At 39.7% G+C, this 16,094-nt stretch overlaps 1 long non-coding RNA gene across 2 annotated transcripts in view; it reads right to left on the bottom strand.

Annotated features, from left to right (window-relative positions):
- Positions 1-3,821: 3,821 nt before the first annotated feature.
- The window catches only part of LOC148189796 (uncharacterized), a 50,258-nt gene continuing 37,985 nt past the window's right edge, over positions 3,822-16,094 (bottom strand). For both annotated transcript variants that reach the window (XR_015776330.1, XR_015776329.1), the window contains one exon: positions 3,822-5,131. This is a non-coding gene — a long non-coding RNA (uncharacterized LOC148189796). The remainder of the gene's footprint in view (positions 5,132-16,094) is intronic.

Here is a 16,094-nt window from a genome sequence, read left to right as displayed (position 1 = left end):
AAACAGCTTAGAATAGCCTGCTAAGACACGCCATAGCATAGAAAGTTGCGAAAATGGACAAAAACACCATGATTTTGCAGGTTGAAAAAATGACCAAAAATCCAAGACTATAGTAAGGCAAAAATGTCAAAATTTGACATGTCCCAAAAACAGCTCAAAATAGCTGGAAACAGCGAAGAATAGCCTGCTAAGACACGTCATAGCATAGAAAGTTGCGAAAATTGACAAAAACACCATGATTTTGGAGGTTGAAAAAATGGACAAAAACACCTTAAACTGACATGTCGAAAAAATGTCCGAAAATCCAAGACTATAGTAAGGCAAAAATGTCAAAATTTGACATGTCCCAAAAACATCTCAAAATAGCTGGAAACGGCTTAGGATAGCCTGCTAAGACACGCCATAGCAAAGAAAGTTGTAAAAAATTGCCAAAAACACCATAAAATGGCATATCGAAAAAATGACCCAAAATCCAAGACTATAGTAAGGCAAAAATGTCAAAATTTGACGTCCCAAAAACATCTCAAAATAGCTGGAAACAGCTTAGAATAGCCTGCTAAGACACGTCATAGCATAGAAAGTTGCAAAAATTGACAAAAGCACCATAAATTGGCATGTCGACAAAATGACCAGATGACCAAACACAAATAAAAAGTTGCATAATAATGGCATAAATGATGCCATAATTTAGAATGGGAAAAAAATTACCAAAAATGCCGTTAAATCGACAAAACGTCAAATTTTGACGTCATGAAAATTGTTGATGACACATTATAGCTTGTAGAGATGCGTCATAATATACAATGTGGCAACAAAGTCCAAAAATGTCATAATTTAGCCTGTCAAAAATAATGCCAAAAAATGCCATAGTATAGTATGTGAAAAACAAAAAGCCAAATTTTGACATGTCATAAAAATGCCTTTAAACGACATATCACAACTAGTAGATATGTGTCATAGTATACGAAGTGGATGAAAAGGCCAAAAAAAAGTACTTTTGGATGGTTTTTCAGTGTGCTTAATAATTGTGCTTTGCTGTTGTTTCAACATGCTATACTGTGACGTTTCTCCATATGCTATTCTTTGTTGTTTTTAGCGCTCTTTTTTCTTTTACGTGCATTATTTTGACATTTTTTGACACACTATACTATGTCCTTTTTGTTTTTTTTGACTTGCTTTTGTAAAGATGTTTTTGGGCGTATTTCAACATGGTACTTTATGACGAATCTCAACATGCTATTCTCAGTTGTTTTCAGCCTTTGTTTGACATGTCATATTTTGACATTTTTGGACATACCATCCTATGTCGTTTTCGGCCAGCAGAGCACAGCAGAAAATGTACTTCCTGCGGCAGCTGAAGAAATTCAACTTACCAAAGACAATGATGGTGCCCTTCTTCTCCGCCATCGCCAAGTCCATCCTCACCTCCTCCATCACAGTCTGGTACGCTGCAGCCACGGTGAGGGTGAAGAACAGGCTGCGGTGTATCATCCGCTCTGCAGAGAGGGTGATTGGCTGCCACCTGCCATCTCTCCATGACCTGTACACCTCCAGGGCCCTGAGGCGTGTAGGTAAAATTATGGCCGACCCTTCTCACCCTGGACGCAGACTTTTCGAGACCATCCCCTCTGGCAAGAGGCTGTGGTCCATCAGGACCAAACCTCACGCCTCAAGGACAGTTTCTTCCCCACCGTCGTCCCTATCATGAACAATACTCTGGCCTTTCCTCCTTCCCCACCGCCCACATGACACAGACTCTGATCCATCCCCAGAGGCTGAAAACATCATATTAATGTTAGGCTAAATCAGTTTTTATGTGTTACATTAACGCACACTGGGCTGGACTTTCTCCGTTTACAATGCACACTAAAGGTCAGTTGATTTATTTAGACTGATAGATATTTGCACTGTAACTCCAACTTCTACACAACTATACAATCCCTCCATTGTACCTCTTGTACATACATTTTGTGTTCTTTATATTCTATTTTTTCATTTTAAATTTATACATTTCTTCTATATTATTTTTTATCTTATGTCTAATACTATTTAAATTAACTATTTTTATTCTTCCTTCATGTTAACTGTTTTGCACCAGAACACCAAGTCAAATTCCTTGTATATGTAAATGTACATGGCAGTAAAACCTGATTCTGATTCAGATTTCTCGAACTGCTTTACAATTATGTTTCTTCAGCGTTTTTTCAACATGCTATACTATGACGAATCTTGACATGCTATTCTATGTTGTTTTCAGCCCTTTTTTTAGTCGTATTTTAGTATGGAGTTTACGGTCGTTTTTTCGACACATTAACAATGCTACATTAACAATGTTTTTTGCAGCTTTTTCGACATTCTATACTTTGACATGTCTTGACATGCTATACTATGAGGTTTTCAGCAGTTTTTTGCACATGCCATATTTTGACATATTTTGACATACTACACAATGACGTTTTTGGCCATTTTTCAAAATTCTACACTATGTCAAAAAAGGTTCATTTTAGGTCTTTATCCAGGTTGGTTCTTCCACCTGAGCGGGTGGGGATGGGGAGGGCTGCCATCTGACGGAGGTCAGACAGCCCCAGAGGTCAGACAGCGGGGGTGCACCTCTCCTGTCTGACTTCCGTCATATGGCCGTTTTCTCAAGATGCTATACTATGACGAATCTCGACATGCTATTCGATGGTGTTTTCAGCACTTTTTTTGACATGTAAAATTTTGACATTTACAATACTATACTATTTTTTCGACGCACATTAAAATGATTTCTTTTTTACTATACTACTGTTTCAAGCTATTTTGGACCACATACTATAGTATAACTGTTTTATGCATTTTTGGACAACATACTATAGTATAGATTTTTTATGCTATTTTGGTTGACTTACTATACTACAACTTTTTTATGCATTTTTGGACGATAAACTATATAGTATGACTTTTTCATTCTATTTTGGACGACATACTATAGTATCACTTTTTTGTGCTACTTAGGACAACATACTATAGTATGACATTTTCATGCTATTTTGGACAACATACTATGGTTTGACTTTTTTGTGCTATTTTGGATGACATGCCAAAGTATGACATTTTTGTGCAATTTTTGACAAAATACTATGGTATAACTTCTTTGTGCTTCTGTGGACCAAATACTATGGTATGACTTTTTTATGCTATTTTGGGTGACAAAAGATACTGAGACTTTTTTATGCTATTTTGAACACCATGCTATAGAAGGACTTTATTATGCTAGGGAGAGGGAGGAGAGAAGAAGAGAGGAGAGAGGAAGGAGTGGGGAATGAGCAAGAAAGGATGAAAAACTTAAAGTGTGTCTTGAGCTGACTGTATATACACTGGAGTTACTAAAAGTTATAAGGAAGCCAGGAGGGGGCAGCTGTGACGGACAGGTTTTGGTAAACCGCAGTTCACTGGGAGTAAACCAGCTGTCACAGATGTTACATATGTAGGGATTTGGCTTTAACACTGGACAACCCTTTATGTAGGCCTCACACAAGGGTCACCAATTGTTAAAGTACAGCTATAAGAAATAATTAATGATTATTAAAAATAATTGTTAATTAAAATAATGTGACTTAATTTACATTAAATTGACTTGTGGGGCACCATTCCCGGAAAAGTAACAATCTGGCACTATAACTTTCAATTTGGAACTCTGATTAATAATCAAATCAATAGTTACAACCAAAATTACCACATTAATAGTAAAGGGTGAAGGATTTTGGAGCTCTTGACACAGAAGTTGGCAATTTACCCAATTTAGTACAATATTAAGCAGACAGCAAATATGATTCCACAAACATTTATTTAAAAGGGAAGCAAACAAAACAGACACACAATATATCCTAACTGCTAATATATGCAAGTACATATACAAGTGTAAATGTGTAAATGTGTGTGTGTGAGAGAGAGAGAGAGAGAAAGAGAGAGAGAAAGAGACAAAGAGAAGGTGTGTGTTTATGTGAGCATCAACACACCAAGAGGCAGAAGTGAATTGGCTAACAACAGAAGCCACGAGATGCCAAATTCAAGATGCTGGATTAAAGACGGCCACAGAGTGTAGAAGGCCTTAGCTGACCATGTAGTTGGTCGGACAGAGGAACAAAGAAAAGGCGGGAACTTTAAGTTCCTTCTCTGTGTACTTTTGTTGAGAGCCAACTTCTGAGTCTATGTATATGATCTAATATGTATATAAGGAACCTTGGTTGGTAAAAAGGACGTTGAGTCACATGCAAGACCCTGTCTGTGTGAGGCTAGAACAAACTAAATCGAAACCTACCGATAACCCAACAACAAAGAGATCACAACGACTCCTTCAGTAGCAAACATCAAAACATGGTACACATGATATGATGAAAGACAAGCAAACAGTCTTGCTCAGCCTGTACTTATGTCCTAATGCTATGCCCAGATGTTACTTGCCAATCCAGGAGTGGGAGAAGAGTTCTTTGAGTTGCTGGCTGAAGAAAGGGGGTTCCTGTTCAGTCCTTGCTGTGTCGTTCCAAGGATCCAGGAGGAGGCTGGCCGGTCCTGGTGTCCTTACAGAGATCGCAGTTCAGTGCGATCTCTGTTGTGTTCTCCTTGTGGCTTTAGAGGTTAGCTGTGGCTTTCTAACTTCTGTAAAGTCTCTTTGGGCTTTAAGAGTAGAGCTGAGTCAAGGCTGCAGCTCCTGCTGAGCTTAGGTGTGAGAGTGGGGGAAGGGTGTAGTAGGTCCTCCAGACCTGCAACCTACCCTGGAAAAGGTTTGGGAGCAAGAGCCAGAAGAATAGCAGATTCTTCTCTTCTTGGTTTGGCGACATCCTGGGGGGTCAGCATGGTGAACCAATTATGTCTGGAGATGAGTCAATGGGAAGGGACTAACACTAAGGTGCGAAAGGTGAAGCACCCTGGGAGTTGAGGCACATGGATGTCCCTTTGTTCCAGTAAACAGAGGACATGCAGTCTCAGCCACCATTTTCCATGGAGCTGGACTTACAGGAAATGCCTTCACATGTCCAGTTGCAAGTCCAAGTTGCACAAATGAGCAAATCATCTGTGCAGTCCCTCGAATCCCAACACATGGATGTGCAGTGAGATAGTGTAAGATGAGTGTGTCCCTAACTGCAGCCTGAGAGACAGACAGACAGACAGACAGACAGACAAGACAAGACAGACAAGACAGACAGACCAGGGCATCACTGACACATGTTCTTAAACAGAGAGCCTGTGTCGTGTATTACTGGGCAGATAACAATGAGAGCAAATACATAGCCTAAATAATTATAACACTGATCCTGACATGAATTAGATTTTAAAGAAATATGAAAGCTGCAAGCAGCAATCAAATGGGCCCTTTCACGCAAGTCAAGGGTACTGGCGGGACTCTGACTGAGTTTGGACTCTAGAGTGAGCTATTTGACATGGTGTTGTACTTCCTGTGGCCTTTCCTGTGGAAACTAAAATTCTGCTTCCTTTTCGTGTACATCATTTTTAGACAAAACCATGCAAATGTAATGTAAATCAAAGGAAAATTGTCTTACAAGGTTCACTTCCTGTTGCCAGTAGGTGGCAGTGAGTATGACAGGTAATTGACATGTTGATGTCTTCAGGGCTGCACCCTGATCACACCTGTGAAATCTGAGGCCATTTGTTTCATCCAAAGTGACATTACAATAACTTCCTGTTTGGTAGCAAATTCTGCATTTCCATTGGCAACTGTGTGACGAAAACTCACACTTTTAATAACTTTAGATGTCCAAGGCCTTGAGATGAGACTCGGAAAATTTGAAGTCACTGAGATAAAATCTCTAGGAGGAGTTTGAAATAGAATGACCCCTTAAAATGGCAAAAAATGCACCAAAATTGAAACTTCAAATCAACATGGTTGACTTCCTGTAAGGTTTAGGGTATGGGTCTAAGATGCTTTCTCGTAGGTCTTGGGGTGTTACACGTCTCCCAAGTTTGGTAGCTCTAGGTGAAACCTATTGCAGGGGCTGCTTTGTTGAAATTTTCTAGGGTGTGCTACAGAGCCCCATTAGCACACGCAAAAATCACATTTGAGCACTTCTGATGTGTGTGTCAAGTTTTGTGAGAATTTAAGCTTCCCTAGCTCCTCAAACACAACTTCTTTTTTTATGGTGAATGATGAGTAACCACGGCAATAGCGTTTTGATTGAAACTCAAAAGCTTCATATCCTAGAATCATCAAGGTCTTGAGACTATTCTGAAGTGAATTTAAGGTTGATCGTGTTAACCTGCTAAAAGGAGAACATCAAGGTGTAAAAAATGTAACTTGCAGTTACCTGTAGGTGGCGCTATATGTATGATTCAAAATGTTACTGGAGATGTCTTCAGGCATGGACTCTCATCAAATGTGTGAAATTATGTAAAGATCTGACCATCTGGTGTCAGGTTACAACAATTTTCGATTTCATGTCCAAACATTCGCCTGAATGATGGATGATTCAAGACTTACTCAAGGATGAGTTTGGGGCAGTGTGACAGTCTGCTGTCAATCATCAGGCCTAATCATGGTTGGTAAAATGTCAAAGTAGTGGAGGCTAAAATTTGTTGAGAGATGTCTTGTAGCTTGCATTAGGGCGACATTTAAAGTGGGTGTGCGTGGAAGAAATGTAGCTTCAGGGCTTTCTGGCAGAGAGCCCCATGGGCAGAAACCTTTTTTCTTTTAACCCAAACCATAATCCCTTCTTTATACCTCACCAAGAAAGGGCAAACCTTTCCAAACAGCAAAATGAGTTACTGTTAGCTCCATACAACCCATGAACTGCATAAGCTACCACTTGTCATCATCCTTACCAGAGAAAGCCTGCCTCTCAATTCAACTGAATGGACAATGGAAAAAACACCAGTGACAATAAGCGCTTTTCTGCCCTGAGTTATTCACTTTAATTTGATGCATTCAAGATGCTTCTGCAAGAAGGTATGATGCATAGAGCGGAAAAAATACAAGACAAAAGACGCAACGCAAAAACAATGGGCAAAACACTCCACTGTCATTGAAAACAATCACAAAAAGCTACTCCAGGCTGCTAACATGTGCCCTCTGTGACAAGGGCCTACATATTAGACTTAAATTTGTCAAGTGGTCAGAAACCCAACACCTAATGTATCTTAATGTTGCTCTGCATCCGCTGGATATGTAAATATGGCTAAAGTGTTAGCAAACAATTGCCTAACAAATGCTTCAGTTGCCCATGGCTGGTCATTAGGGAAGTTAATGCAAATTAATAATATGCTTTATTGTCTTGGACTTCTGTCTTAGAAGACAAGCCACTGAATTTGAAAAGTTGAAGTTGTGTGTTTTTTGGATTGTGGGGCTTTTTAAAGCATTGTCTCACTGCTGTCAAAGAGCAGATTCATAGATATGCCAAGTTACAACATAACCATAAAAAAGTTATTTAAAGAAAAAAAAATTAACATGTCAGCTTTTGTTCACCCAACAAATGAGATGCAATATCCCAGACATTTCTCTTTGACACTTCACAAAGGCCCATCACTAAAACCAGCTGACATAATCCAAACCAGTAATGAACATGAGTAATGCCCCAGCTTCAGACTGTCAAAACTCTACAGTCTGTAACTAAGTGTGGGGAGATTGAGTAATACTATGATGTGGTGACAAAGAACTAATGGTCACAGTGTAGTGAGGGATGTGGAGAGCTTGCCATACCTCATGAGCAATGTCAAAAGTACAAGATCTAAGATAGTGAGTGTACATGTGTTTGCATCATTGAGCTTGTCAGCGTTTTACTTCATTGCCACATTATTAAAAATTTCTGTCATTTTTAGAACTCCTTTTGAGTACTTATTAGACTGGCTATAGGAACAATCACAGGTCCTCCAACAGTCCTATGTCCCCTGTGTGTGTGTGTGTGTGCAAGCCTGAGTCCTGCTTTCTTAATTACTCACACAGGATGAGGCCAAAAATGTAAATGTAATCAGGCTGCACATTACAGTGACTTGTGCATGAATATAAAGACCTTGGCAACGTGTTTAAAAACCATTAATAGAATTCGCGAGCACACACTTTGTCAACATCGCACTCCAGTGTGAAGACAAATTAATGAAAGTGAAGTATATTTTTCCAGACGACATATCAAGTTTCTCTCTTCATACAATTACACTGCCAACAAACGTGATAATCAACATACGTATACGGTGCTTTCTTACCCAGAACATTACCCTATGCCCTGTTGGAAATAATGTGTGCACAGATGAAAAGGATGCAATGGTAATATTTACTTGTTGCCATGGCAGCGGTGAAATACACAATATATAACTGTCTTTATAAAAGTAGGCCAGTGGAAAAAATATAAGTGTTGAATAACGAAATGTAATTTTGTGTTAAAAGCTGGGAGGTTATTTATGATGCATGGGCATCGATTTTTCACCTTTTTGGTGTGTTTTGCAGAATTGTATCTGTGCTGTTTCCTCTGACAAAGGCTGATATCCGGAGCAGAAGTGACACTGTGCATGAGCTCATGGAGATATGCATTACAAATATGAAATACTGCTTAAATGAAGCACTGCTCTCAAGGCTATCACCCCTCTCAGTAGGGCAATAAAAAACAAGCACACTGTGTGGTATACTACTTGACATCATTCTCTTCAGCCAGCTTGACAATATTTCCTGCACACGTAAGGGAACAACTTGCCAAGAACATCAATGAGTTTGGACCAGTGTTTACCCTTTACAGCCCTGCATAAGTCTTCATATGGATGTCTGTAGAATATGCAGCCAATGATATCATCACTAACTGTTCCTGGGACACCCGCGCTCAGCCAACCACCCACAATGCTCCCTCTTCCTAATAATTGCTGTCAGGAAGTCACCAGCCTGTCGATATCTGGGATCACACTTTCATGTGTTCTAAACATGTTGGCTGGAATGTAGCTGTTGTGCGAGTGCATGCGCCTGCTTGACTTTTAATGTGGGCCAGACGCTGACTTCATCGCCACAGCGCTTACCACAGTAGTTCCATCCATCCTGCTTCCCAATCCGCCCGCCAAGCCCTGCTTCCTACCATTACTCCAAGGGTTTGCAGATGAGGGGAAAAAGGGACGAGTATCAAATCCTAACATTTTGTAGCTACGGGTGGAAAGAGGTAAAAGAGACCACCACATGCTGAAAAAGAGAGAGCCCGCACAGTTTTTTGGTTGCATTCCACACAAAGTCTCAAAGCTACTGTTTTGGGTTCGATTCTGTGGTTAATATCATTCACATCAGCCCAGGCACCACTGAACAACTACAGACGCCAGATTTGCTTGTTTCTTGCACAAATTTTTTCCAAGAAAAATGACTCTCCAGGCTAAAAGGCATAAAAACTATTACATAAGCGTAATATAAATCAATCATAGCAAAATGGTAGCAGTGGGTAAATGCAAATATTGAACCACAAATATTCATTATTCAGTTACCACTATGCAAAGTGGGTATTATATCAAATCTACATTTGGTAACTTTTATAAAAAATAATTTTTATCACATCTGGTGGAACTGTTACTATATCCTATCAGTTGTACATGAGGCAGTTTGTAAAAAAAAATAATCATGTTTCTTCTGATGACATTTAAAAGAATCCACTGTGTGAACGTAAACAACCAATCAGTGCCGAGACGTCTCTAGTGCAGCTGTCAATCACTGCTTGTGAATCTGTTACTGCCTATTTCTCCCTCAAATGTTTTCAGAAACATATTTTCGTGTACTATTTAGCTTTAAAATAAAGAAAGTTGATCTCGTTGGTTCGACTGTCAGAACGGCTGTCAGAGCAAATGTTCTAATTTTTCGACAGCTAAACAGTATACTAAATGCTTCTGAAAACATTTTAAGAGAGAATTAGGCAATGCAGTCACAGAATCTTAATTCGTATTTGATCAGTGCTGCCTAGTTTGACCACAGTCAGTGAGCAGTGACTGACAACTTCGACATCTGAGCACTGATTGGATGTTTTCATTCAGATGTGGGAGGTTTTATCTCATGCCACTAGGAGTACTATAAGGCAGAGGAACTTCACTTTCTCATGTCTCACGTACTACTGTCAGGATAATGACAGTTTCAAAAAAACTATTTATTTTTTATAAAAGTTACCAACTACAACTTTAACTAACCATAATAGCAATTAACACAATTAATGTTGCTATAATCACTCTCACAGATCTTCATTCAGCAGCAGAAGGCAGCTTTTCTCAGCAACGCGGTCTTAAAACAGACTGTACACTCAGCACAAAACAGCACACATAGGGGAGCATTTAGCAGCTAAAGAGCCACATATATCCCCGAGGAGGTGGTTGAGAACAAATGAGAGTTAAATGGAAAGTGAATATTGGACCTGGCCAGGCACACCAAACCAAATAAATGTAATGATGCTCCATGTCTGTTAGATGTGGAAATTAGTGACAATTTTAACATATAAATAGAAAGTGTGACATGTCGCTGTTGTGTTTATAGCTTCTTTCCGCTGCCCCTACATGACCAATAAATCTCTTAATGCAAGTTTAAATTAATAAATTGCTCCTCGTAATATGAGTATTGCATCAACATCTCTTCAACTTTCCCCTCCACCCCCATTATTAACATTCAACAGAGGAAGCAAGTTTGCTGCCCCCTCAGGATATTTGGTGCCTGCTCCATTAGTGAAGCCAAAGCTTCCATTTTCCAGACCTGCAGTTGTTCACTAATCACTCTGCTGAGATTTACTGCCCCGTTGGACAGGTAATTGTCAATCCTGCTCCAGTGATTACTCTCAGACTCAACCCATGCTGTGTAGGACTGGCGGTAAGGATGTACTTTCTCACGCCAAAGCTGGAGCACCTTAGGCTATCTACAAAAATACCACTGCAGTAAATAGCCACATGCTACAGCCCAATTCAAAGTAAGACCACCATGTTCTGCAGGTAAACTGTTATGTCTGCATATAAATCTATTTGGTGGGTTCTGTGTTATAAAATGTACAATCTGAGAATTTTTAGTAAATACTATTAAAATGTGTTTCAGGTACTCAGCTTAAAAGACTGAACATTGGTCCATGTATGTAAGACAGGGACAAGATGGAAACCATGCTCAAAACTTGAAAACAGGGACACCAAACCACACTTGCGTTTCCTGTTTGCAACCAGATGCCCCTCTAGCCTCTGTCTGTAATCACACACTTGTAAAATGACTTTTTAAGTTCAAGTTGTTCGTTTTGAGTGTTTTCGACAGCTGTTCTTCAATCTGCAGACGTTTACGTGACGAGCGTTTCTCAACCTCAAGATAAGCCTCAATACGCAAATACCTTCGGTACATCAAAACCAGCAAGTCCTAACTGGCTGGGTGCAACACTCCTGACACTTCATTCGCAGGCCTGGAATGGGATGAGATGGAAATATCATGGTCATAAATAGTTTTGCAACACAGAGGTAAAGGGAAAGCCAAAAACAGCCCTGCAACTGTCTTGATCCTCCCACACAGCGGCTTTGGAGTAACTGTGGTCATGACTTTGAATGACCTGTTGTGTAATGATTTGACTTGACAGAATAAAACTCAACTTTCATCATTGGGAGGATACAATTTCCACAACACTTTTAAATCATCCATGGCAGCTCCTTACATTCCCAAAAGTATCAACTGATAAAAAACATTGCAGTAATTGCAGCCAATCCCAGAAATCTTCAAGAACTCGACTTAAGCAGCAACAGTTGTAGCTGTAACTGGTTTCCTGCCCCCGATAAGAAGTCAGACACAACACAGATCATCAGCAAATCTGTGAAGTGAACATAAGACAGTTAACTGCAGGATGACATCACTGAATACACCCCTTATATAACTGCAAACACACAATTACCTCAAAAGAAAAGAATGGACCTTTATAATGAAAATAGTGCAATAAAGGCATGTTCTACCACTTCTAAGAGTCAGTGACTGCAGTACAGTTTTTAGCAGAAGACTTTTGGTTTCCTAAAAACATCATCCCACGCTGTGAGCGCTGTTTGTTTTGGCAGAATCATCATTTTATCGCCTGTCCAACATTCACATTTTCTGCTCTGGCTCCATTTGACAGTTTACGAGTGTCTAGGATGTATTGGATCAAGAGTTTTTCTTCCTGGAACTGAGAGTGTTGGTGGCTGACTTCCAGAGAGACGTGACCTCCAGCGGTGTGACCCCAGGAAATGGGGTGGTACTGGAGGGGCTGACGGCCATCAATCAGAGCCAGTGCCCTGGGACACACTGCAGAGCACAGCTACAGCGTGCTCTCTGGCTTTCCTCTCAGCACTAACCATTTCATGCTTCTTGAAATCCAATACACACTTATATATAGCTTGTCCTCACAACATTTTTCAACACGGACAGGGCCAACAAAATGCCCTCAACTTAAGTATGAGACATTAAAGTCTGTTTGTGAAATAATACAGTCCATGGCAACAAAATGTAGCTGCTTCGCTGTGTCTTTGGTGTTGCAAATAACACGTACTGGCACACTTGGTGACCACAGTGATGAACAACTAAAAAAGAATGGGAGACGAAAGTCAGCTGTGGATAATAAATCAACATACCCGGGTAATGATGTTGGAATTTTATACTTTAAAGAACCAGTTAATATAGCTCGTGCCTGGAACCTTTCATCAACTCTATCATATATCGAGGTCAGCTCACCAGTTGTAAGCACCAGAATATCTCGTGAAAATGGAGAAGCTCTCTGTTGTGTGTATGCTTTCTTTTTTCAGCAACACATAGTGCACACATATCAAGACTTTGCATGTTCCCAGTATAACCATTCCTGTGCTCATTGCTTACTGAGTAGCCAGCCACAGGAGTAGCTGAAGATCAGGTACTAAAGTAAATCACACTTCAAAAATAGCAGAACATCTGGTATGAAGACTGTTTGATCTAGCAGACTATTCATGTCTACTGATAAAATATTAACTGCAATATTTGGCTCAACAGCATTCCTCCAAAACAGAAATATTCAGAAATGAGCTGCAGTGAAGGTTTTGGGCATAGAGTCAATCACTGACAACATTGCACACAATATTTCTGGAAGTTCCTAATAATTTACTCAGAACACTGCTATGTCGACCCGCCCGCCTGAAACCGGTGATATTCAATAATAAGCTTGCCTGGATCCACCAAAGAGAATGAAATGGAGATATTCTAGATTGTATTTTTAAGCAGATTTACCAGCTAAGCATCAGCACATTGACTCCATAAGCTTAGCTGAGCCACATGAAAGACACACGCTCAAGTCCGAAACCACACACCACCACCACCTCCTCCAATTGTAATAGTACATTAATTAATGAGAGTCACAGGTGAACATCTTTGTTGAATTCAGACAGCTCATTATTGTTAATAACATTTTACTACTTTATATGAACTACAGATCCATATGTCATATCTCTCAGCCAGGTTGGATGTAAAAACTGATACAAGAAAATGATTTTTGATTTTTTTCATCCTTCTCTCAAGTATTCTCTTCTCCTTTGTAGGTATACTATCACCTCAGAGGTAATTCTATGATCACATTTAACACTAACATGTATCATTTCCCTCTGTTTACAGACGGATAAGAATACTGATTCATTAACATAATTTTTCATTTTTATTTGTTGTTGGCAAATATACTGTGTCAAAGATCAACTGTGAGGAAAAACAGATCAGTTAAAAAATAAATAAATCCCAAGGCGACACCTACAAGTGTCTTGTTTTATCCAACCCACAGTGCAAAACCCAATGCAAAACCAATAAAAAGAAAAAAGAAAAAAAAAAACTGAGAAGCTGACACACGTTCAAAAGTTACTGAAACAACTGATTATCAAAAATTGGAGTTGCTGATTGACTAAAACAACTTATTAATAAATTGACTAGCTGTTTCAGTTCCAGTGCACTCCACTGTAAACCTCATCTTTGTTCACCCAGTTCAGTAAATGTGGCCCACTCTTCTTGTGAGGAAACTTGTAATGGCCCCTGAGCAACACTGTTTCCCATTTTATTCATTAGGAAGAACAAAACAAAATATTTAACTGATTGGCATTTTAAGCCAAATAGATTAGCCCCAAGCCAAACTTTGATAGTTCAAAGAATCATGAAACTGGCAGACTTAGATCCGCCTGTAAAACCTAATACAGAATTGCTTTAGCCAAAGCTGACTGTACTATCCCTACAAGTCTATGACTCAATTTTACTGCTCTAATTGCTTTTCACTTTTGCAACGAAGGCTTCCCCGAAGCTAAGTCTTCTCCAGTCATTTAATATTCACTGCGGGCGCTGACACAAGCTCTGTTCTTTTACAAGCTCCATGCTGGTTACCTCTGAGCTCCAGTAAGACTCAAAGTGGAGAAATTCAACCTGCTTTTCTGTATGTTTAAAGAAATGGAAAGTTTTAGGTGTAAGACTGAAAACAAACAGGTCAAGTACCCTGACCTGACTTTTACTTTGCTCTCCGGGACATTCCTCCAAAATGACCTCATAGGGGACAGCGGGCCTGGAAAGCAATAAAATCTGTCTCAGTGGAGATGGCTTTTCCATCAGCTCTGCAGCTTTCATTGTTCAGGGCCCTGGTTCAAACCTGTAGTCTGGGACCCCCTGCGGCAGCTTCAAGGACAGCGGGAAAAGGTTGTAACAACTTATACTACTCAGGCATAAACTCTCGCTTTTTAGACATAAAGTCTCCATTATAGTCACTATGGGCTAACTTTATGGCAATAAGTAGCCAAAAGGTTAGCTACTGCAGGCTGGTTCGGTGCACAGCAAAAATGAGCTGATCTGAAAACACTGATGCTTCTATGTCACAAAAGAAATGGGAGAATCAAATTGAAGGAACTATTCTGAAGAAGGATTCCTAACAAAATGCTTGTTTACTTTTGTCAAAAAAAAAGCATTCAAGCAAAAATAAAAATCAAGTCCATGGCACAGAACAACATTTCTGGACCCAGCCTTTGATAAATGCTATTTAACTTTGCACAGACAGGCGAAAAATTCTGGCCTTGAGCATTTTGAAGCACTTCAAAACATATTTTCTTTTTGGCAAAAATGTATCTTTGCAATCTACTGCAAGGGGAGCCACAGCCATAACCAAAACTAATATCTTTCGAGCTTATTTTCCTGATTCCTCTCAAACAAATAGATGATAGAATTATAGAATTGTTCTTTGCATGTTTGCTTATTCTCAAACACAGTCAGTCAGTCATAAACAGCTGCTCCTGACATGTATCCAATGCAAGAGCTTAGGTCTGGTTTCAGACTGGGGGAGAGTGGTGCTGGGGTTCTTCAACTACAGGATGAAATTTGTAAAAATAATGTTTAGAAGCTGAACACGTATAATTTTTCGTTAGTTCCACTATCAATCAATAAACTGGTGTTTGGTGTGTGAGAGTGTGTGTGTGCGTGCAGGGTGAAGGTGGGGTGAGAAGTGGTGTATGTGCAGTATTTTGGAATAAGGGTTTGAAATTAATGTTTAATGGTTTCATGAACCATCATTTTTTTAAGCCAAACACATGTAGAGGAGGGTGCAGTAGTTTATTTTTTCCTGTCAGGAGCAGCTCTGTCCCTCTGCCCTGCGTGTGTCTGCAAAGCTTCCTTAACCAGGGTTTGCTTTGCTTTGCTCGGGTGATGTCAGCACATGGTGGTTTGCTTGGAAGAAGAAAGGGCATGATGCATGCAAAATTAAGGAAACATTCAGCTACAAGGATGAAATCACAAAATCACTTGGCTGAACAGTCATTCAAACAGTTCTCTCTCTCAGCAACTTCCTCTGACTCCAACTCAACATGCTGAATTGGTTAAACAGCCACAGATAGCGGCTGTCTAAAGCCAATGGTGCTGCACACACTGGAAAAACTACAAGTAATGGTTAGCAAAATGCAGCCTGATTGTTAGCTTTGTGTGCTTGGGTCCTAACCTCAAAAGGACAAAAAAGGGATTTAAGAACAATTAATAAATCAGTTTTCTGCAGATAGCTGGCAATAGGTTATTTGAATGTCTGTAAATATACTGACGATGGTTTTGTAAGGCAGTTATGATGCATACGGTGGATAACAACTCAGTTTTGTCAAAATGGGGATATTCAGTCAGATGACGACTTTGCCATGAGGTT

The sequence above is a fragment of the Plectropomus leopardus genome, chromosome 4 (genome assembly GCF_026936395.1).
Source record: "Plectropomus leopardus strain MGB_pleo_1.0 chromosome 4, ASM2693639v1, whole genome shotgun sequence".
NCBI lineage: Eukaryota > Metazoa > Chordata > Actinopteri > Perciformes > Serranidae > Plectropomus > Plectropomus leopardus.
The sequence above is the reverse complement of the archived record's forward strand: the minus strand, read 5'-3'. Positions and strand labels throughout refer to the sequence as shown.